Here is an 8,156-nt window from a genome sequence, read left to right on the forward strand (position 1 = left end):
ATTATTGATAGGTAAGGACTTATAATGGCCATTGTTTTCATTGTTTTTTGACTGTCTTGTAGGTGCTTTGTTCTTTGCTTCTTATTTTGCTGTTCTTTTGTCATTTGATGATCTTTTTTGTAAGGATATTTTTGGATTCCTTTTTCATAATCTTTTGTGTATCTACTATAGGTTTTTCCTTTGTGGTTATGAGGATTACATAAAATATATTTGTAATATCTTTTTTAAGTTGATAGCATCTTAACATCTATGACATATATAAATTTTATTCTTTTACTTCTTTGTCCCTCATATTTTAGGTCATCTCTGTTACAATTAATACATTTTTAATATTGTGTATCCAATAAGAAATTATTATAGTTATGGTTTTTAATACATTTTAACTTTTAAACTAGCTAGTGCATGAATTATGCACTAACATTACAATTCTAGAACATCTGACTTTGACAATATGTTTATGATTACCAGTAAGTTTTACAAATACATTATTATGTTTTTCACAATGTTAATTATCTGTTATTTCTGCTTGATGAACATCCTTTAACATTTCTTGTAATGCAGGATACTGCTGATGATTCCCTCAGCTTTTGTTTGATGAGACCATATATATTTTTAATTTTAATTTTTCAATTACAGTTGACATTCAATATTATTTTAGTTTCAGGTGTACAGTATAGTGGTTAGACATTTACATAATTGACAAAGTTATTGTCGATTAGTCTAGTACCCACCTAGCACTAAATATGGTTATTGCGGTATCATCGACTATATTCCATGTGCTGTACTTCACGTCCTGTGACTATTTTGTAACTACCAATTTGTACTTCTTAATTTCTTCACCTTTTTACCCATCCTCCCAAATTGCCTCCCATCTGTCAATCACCGGTTTGTTCTCTGTATCTATGAGTCTGTTCTCATTTTGTTTGTTCATTTATTTTATTCTTAAGATTTCACATATCAATGAAATTATATGGTATTTATCTTTTTCTGTTTGACTTATTTCACTTAGCATAATACCCTCTAGGTCCAACCATGTCATTGCAGATGGTAAGATTTCATTTTATGCCTAATATTCCATTGTATATATGTTTCACGACTACTTTATTCAACCTACTTTATTGATGGAACCTTAGGTTGCTTCCATATTTGGCTTTTGTAAATAACACTGCAGTGAAGAGAGGGGTGCATATATCTTTTCAAATTAGTGTTTTGGTTTTCTTTGGATAATACCCAGAAGTGCAATTACTGGGTCATAAGGCAGTTCTATTTTTAATTTTTTGAGGAATCTCCAAACTGTTTTCCATAGTGGCTGTACCAATTCGCAATCCCACCAAGAGAGTGTAGGGCATTTAAAAAAAATTTTTCTACTTTATTTCTGAGGAACAGCATTGCTGCTCATAGTACTCATGGTTGATAGTTTTTCTTTCATAATTGAAATTATATCATCTCTCTCTCCTAGCCTTTAAAGTTCCTCGAGCAATCTACCCTTAATCTTATGGTGCTACTCTCTGTTTGACAACTCAATTTTATTTTGCTTCTTTCGAAATACTTTTTTTTTTTTTAACTTTGATTATAAAAATTTGATTAAATGTATGTCAATGTAGTACTTTTGGATTCAAGCTATTTGGGTCCTCTGGGCCTTATGAATCTGGATGTCCATATCTCTCTCGATGTTTGGGAACTTCAATCCCATTTTTTTAAGAATTATTTTCTTTTTCCTTTCCATTCTCATTCTGGGATTCCCATAATTCATATATTGTTTCTGTCCTTGCTGTACCATAATTTATAGTCTTTCTTCACTCTTTCTAATTTTTTTCTTTATTTTGTTCCTGTCAGGATATTGTCAAATGATCTATCTTTTAGTTCACTGATTTTTTCTTCTGCTTACTTGATTTGTTATTGATGCTCTCTATGGTATTCTTCAGTACATTCATTATATTCTTCAGCTCTAATGTTCTGTTTGCTCTTATGATGGTTTCTATTTCTTTGTTGATTTTTCATTTTGTTATGCATTGTTTTCCTAATTTTGTTTAATTGTGTGTCTGTATTCTTGTTCACTATAATTCTTTAGGAATATTATTTTAATATCTTTGTCAGAAAGTTCATAGATCTCCATTTCTTTAGGGTCAGTTATGGAGCTTTATTAATTTCCATTGGTCATGTTATATTAACCTGATTCTTGTGATCCCTTATTTGTTTTGTTGGTATGCATGCATATGAGTAAGCTGTCTCTTCTTTTCGACTTTACAGGTTTGCTTTGGCAGACGATCCTTCACTAGTCAGCTCAGCTTGACATTCTGACAGACAGCACACTATGTACTTACATAAGTGGCGCTTACTATTGGTGTATCTTTTTGGAGGAGGCCATTTCTTGAGCTCAGAGGTCAACAGGGTGTCACTGGATGAGATCATTTGGATAGCAATGCTTTCTCACCCAAGCATGGTGGTAAAGTGAGGTCTGTAGTTGTCTTGATTCTTAGGTTGCTAGTCAGTAGTAGGTGTGGCCATGTATCCATTTCCTTGTCTAGGTAGGGCAGCAAAACAGACTCAAAGGTCCTCATGGTTCATAGCAAGAGATTGAATAAAGCAGATTGTGTACCAAGTTGCCTGGCCATACAGGGTTATTGCTTTTGCACTGAAGATGAGAAGATTTGCTGGCTACAGTCACTGCTTGGGTGCCAATATAAGTGGGGTATTGGGTTGGGCAATGCAGCTTACCAGATATTCTAGTAAGGATTTTACATTAAGGCGAACTGGGGGCTATATTCACCAGTACATAAGGATAGCAATTTGCTTCCCTGCCTGGGTGAGGGTGTACAACAGGCTCTGCTGTCTCATGGCTTGTTGGTTGGGGACTAGAATTAAGCAGGACTGCCCAGCAGGATCTCTGGCCAGACTGAATCACCAGTTCAGCCCTGCAGATGTGCAAAACTCCTAGATGAATTGCTACTCAGAGACCACTGAGAAGAATACATGGTCTGCCAATATCTAAGTTCTGCTTGCTGGAGAACCTGCCTGCCTTCTCCACCTCAATCCATTCCACTATCAAGCATTGCAGATTTTCATATAATACCACTTAGGAGTGACCAGAGTGGGCCTCCTGAGAAGTGTCCCCTAATGTTGGGGGAAGCTGAATGTTCCTTATTGGGCTTTATTTTTTCATGGAAAAAACCATAAGATATAGTGGGGTGATTCTCTATGAAATGCTATAATAGCCTGGCATAGGGACATGCAGTGTGCAGCCATTCCTATGACCTTTTAATGTGGTCCTCTGACTTTGTGGTTCAGTAGGTTATTTTAGCCTTACTCCAATGTTCTGGGGTTTTCAAAATGGTGATGTTTTCATGACTAGTCCTAAGCATATTAGTGTGGAAGGAAAACTCAATCGAACTGATAAAGTTTCATTGAGAAGGTATCTGAATGATTGGGTGGTCCAGCTCTGCCAGGGGAGGAAGAGATTTTAACTCAGGAAAGTGGATGCCATGAATTTCCTCCATATCGTGAGAAATATTAAGGGCATGAAGTAGAATTAACCTTTCTGAAGAAGGTACCAGAACCTTTTCTGTTGGTTTCTTGGAGGTTATGTGGGTGTTGGGCCTGGGATGAATCTATGTGTGGTTGGCAGCCACCTTCCTGAGAAAGCTCATGTGTGCCAACACCATGGTTTGCAGAGGTAAATGGCCCAGGCATGGTTTCTACTCTGACAGCCCTGAGCTCTCCAACTACTTTTCGATGTCTCTGAACTCATATTCCCCTCCTCCGCTGGGACAAGGCAGGATGACATTAGCTACTGGCACCTGAGTCTTTACCAGGGTCTTGGCCCTGATCTGAGCACATTGCAGCACATACCATCAGTCTCACAGTCACCTGTATAGGACCTGTATAGGTCACCATTGTCCTCATCTTTTCAATGAGGAAAATGAATCACAGGGAGATTAAGTAACTTTCCCAAGAGATTTAGTAACAGCCAGTGAGTGATAGACACAGGATTGTATTAATAGTTCAAAGACAGTTTGGGATTTTTTCAAACAGTAGAATTTGACTGAAAACCCAGGTATCTCAGCCCTTGGTGAGAGATGATGACCAGGCTGTGGGGAGTGGGAATCATCCATGGCTATAGCCACAGGACACCAGGGTGCTTTGTCCTGCAGGAGCAGTATAGATACATCTCATACAGAGAGTGATGCTCATCAGGTAACAATCTCTCATGCTAATCAGCAACAAAATCCAACTCCTTTTGACTTTAAACCACAATCGAACATATATGACCAATTAGTACACAAAGGTATCTTATTTGTTTTGGGATTTTGGTGCTTTAGAGTTTGGGCTATGGGGGTGGGAGTGATAAGGTAGTTCTGCAGAGTGCCCGGGCAGGGGAAGTGATCAGTGGCAGCATCCTGAAGGTAGGCTGAGAGCATATGGGTGGGGGTTGATGGCACCAAGAGCAACAGCTGTTGAGGGAGAAGTACTCCTGGCTGGGTCCGAGGCAGAGCTTTGGGCTGCAGGGCAACTGACCAAGATAAGGCTTCATTAGTGTGAAGTTGATGCACCTCCTCTGTAAGGAAGATAAGAAAGAGGTCATTGAGAATCCAATGGAATTGAAACCAGAAGGCTGTGATTTCCTTGACTCAAAAAGGTTGGGGTCAGAATCTATCAGGACCATAGAGAAAGTTTTGTGATGCCTTTTCCCTCTCTGGGTGCTGGCCTCCAGCCTGGGCTCCTCTTTGAAGACTTGGCTTAGTTGTTGGACCTCTGTTCTGCCTTCCCATAGTCAGCCTCAGTGTCCTAACTCTGGACTCCCTGTAGAGCTTGTCTGCTCCCTGCTAGAATGAGAACTTGAGAAGCAAGGACAAGTCCTGAATCTCCCTGCAGCTCCAACATTGTCATTCTTTCTAGGTGAGTGTGTGTTGAAGATATGAGCCATCTCCATATCCCTTAGACCTGGCTAAAGGCAAGTAAGGCAATGGTAGTTGGGGCACCCTCCAGTGCGTGACAGGCTCTGTGAAGGCCATAGAACTCAGGGCCTCTTAGAAAGGGACAAGAATAGTATAGCACAGAACTTCTAAATGGCCATTTGCTCACTTACTGAGAGCCAGTGTTCCTTGAATGTGGCCAATGCATCCCTCACTATAGATCTGGAGGATGACGGCATCCTCCAGGATTCCTGGCCCAGTATGTTCAAAGGGTCTAAGCATGGAAAAGCTTAGGACAGATGATTCCTAGATCAGGCAGGAGCACCACACTTCTTGGGTCCTGGGGCCTGAGTAGGGCAGACTTCTAGTCATTTGGGGGTAACCACCATGAGATCAAGAGCGCTGACCCCAAATGGGACAGGATAATGAGATGGGTGAAGTCAGGCCTCAGGATTCAAGTCCAGCTCTGCCACTCCCAGCCTTTGTGACCTGGGAGAAGTCACTCAGCCACTCTATGTATCAGTTTTCCCTTGGTAAAACTAGAGTAATAGTTGTACCTACTTGTGGAGTTAGTGACAGGATTAAAAGAGTAAAAACATGTAAAGTTCTTAGGCTACCAGCTAATTCATGGGAAAGATTAAATAAAAATTAGCCATCATTATGACTAAATTTCCAGGACAATTGTAACAATTCTGTTTCTCCCCAAATCACAGGCAATGACACAAAGAGGGAGTCTTTACTACCTGGTAAAACCAGAGTGTGCTGGTCAGACAACATTGGGGTGGGGGGAGGGTGTCACCATGCTCACCGCTACTTCTGGCACCTGAGTGACCAACTGAAGAGATGCTCAATGAATGCTGTGGAGTCAGCAGACCCACAGGGTCAGGTGGTCAGTGGGAAGAGATAATGGACTGTGTGCCCAATAGAACTCGCTGGACTGCCTTGCTCTCTAGCTCTTTTTACTTAAGTTGGGAAGTATGGAGTAATGCTTTAGATAAGAGTTTCCTCACACTCTTGAGACCACATGTAAGGGAAATGCAATGGTATCATGTCCATCATCAACCTGGGAGGCTCCTGAGCCACATTTCTTCACGTATTGAGCATCCTCATTGGCAGATGCCTAGATAGGACTCTCTGATCCACAGTCTCAGAGAAAAACTGTCAAAGGCAAAAAGCAAGGCCTTTAGCCCATGGGGAGCATCATGTGCCTCTGCTTACCTGGTTGCAGCTTTGAACAAAGTCACACAAGGTATCCAGTTTGCCCTGAAAAGCAGATGTAGCTGTGAGGAAGCTCTAGGCACGAACACTGCCTCCAGAAAGTAGAGTCCCCTCTGGCTCATGGACAGATCCTGAGGGTTCTGTCCCCAGGAACTTGCGGAGACATCGCTGCAGCCTAGACCTGGGGCAGGAGCGAGGCAGCTTGTATGTTTGGGAGTTTGGCACTGTGGGTCACACGTTCTTTAGGATCTGGAACTCATCAGTATTTTTTGTGTAGAAGTCTGGGACTACTCTTAGAGGAAAAGTTCAAATGTTGGAGGCAATTTTTTGGAGCCAAGGAGAGATCCTGAAGGGAAAACATAGATGGGCACGGGGGACCTGGGCAGGAGTTGAGCAGGATGATGAAGGCATGTACTTGTGGGGCACGTGAGGAGAAGGCAGGGAAGAGGACCCATGTTCTGCTCAGGAGCATGTTCTTGTTACTGGGTGTGGTAGACAGTGAAGAAAGGGAAGGAAAAAAAAAGACTAGGACTGACTCCGGACCCAGTGGTAGAAGCATCATGGCTGTAGGACCCTGCCGTTCTGAACTCTCTGAGGAATTGGTTGTGTGTGTGTGTGTGTGTTGGGGGTGAGGAGTGGGGTGAGGTCAGGCCCTGTGAACAGATGCAAGACTCTGGCAAGTGATTTCCTCTTTATCTAGAAGGTATGTCGTGACTTCTCTATGCCCCAACACTGACTGTCAGAGGTGAGGCAGAACCAGCTCTCCAGCTGCCATCTAAATCCCAAGGAGGAAGCATGGATCTGATAGGGAAAGAGGTAGGACTAGGGGATGGAGATAAACTGATCAGAGAAGGTGGTGATCTTTATTCCTCAAACCAGCCACCTGGGCTGAGCCTTCTCTATCCCTGTCACTTCATGCTCTCCTCTCTTCACCCCTGCCAGGTTGGATTCTCCCTCACCAGAATGGACAATAGGACCTCCTGGAGAAAGGACATTTACTTCAGTCTCCCTCTACCATGCATTCCTTGTTGCTGCATATCAAAGGGACCCAAAGACAATGCTGTGAGGGCATTCTGCTGAGGAGACTTTTGTGAGAACAGTAGAAGCCATTGGCATTTCTGAGTAGTATTAATGGTGGTATAAAATTGGCTCAGAACCTTTATTTTTCTGACTTCTGCCAGTTTATCAGTGATTCAATTTGTTTTTACTCATTTATCTACTGATCAATGAAACCCAAGCCAATGGTGGAGCTGATGACAACCTCTGTGAGAACCAGGGACTGGCCAACTGTGAGTCAGCCACCAACATCCCTTAACCAGGCTTGTTCCAAGGGGAGACTCTGGAGTGGGGACCCAAGAGCTCAAAGTCCATTGCCTATAATTCTCATCTCACATAAGCCACACCTTTGGGTCTCAGGCTTATGTGACATGAACAAGCTGTCTTTCTCCTCCTACACCCTAGACTGGGTATCACGGCTCCCTTCTTAAGAACCCTTCTCACCTCCATCCTTCGTATCCTGTTTTCTTGGCACCCGCAACAAGAGATAATCACAGTTGGACATGTTTTTATCTCCTAGGAAGAGAAAACACTGTCTTCTTCCTTGTCTGGCAGCCACTGGGTACAAAACATGCCATCTGTTGCCCCGACACCTGTCAGGTTTTAGCCACTTGGTACATATTTACTGGAGAAGTTAAGGAAAAAATGAGTGGCAGCCTGTACATAACAGAATGTGGGAAACACAAGCAAACTCTTTTTAGTTTGCAAATATGGCTCTTTCTAGGAAGGCCAGAAAATTCTTTCCTGTTCTTGGTTTACCTGAAGCTGCCCTCATTGGAGAAGCCTGGTCTTGGAATACATGATGTAATGGAGGGCTGTCAGGAGGGTGAGCATTAGCAGGGTTGTATTCACCCAACTCTGGTGGATCCAGCCTCCCCACAGGCCACACTGCAACCAGCACAGCAACCTTCTGGGACATGTGCTTGGAATCTTAGGCCTGTTTTCCACCAGTTCCCAGGCCATGTCCCC

This window comes from Pteropus medius, unplaced genomic scaffold, assembly GCF_902729225.1.
Source record: "Pteropus medius unplaced genomic scaffold, Ma_sr-lr_union100, whole genome shotgun sequence".
In the NCBI taxonomy this organism is placed as follows: Eukaryota; Metazoa; Chordata; class Mammalia; order Chiroptera; family Pteropodidae; genus Pteropus; species Pteropus medius.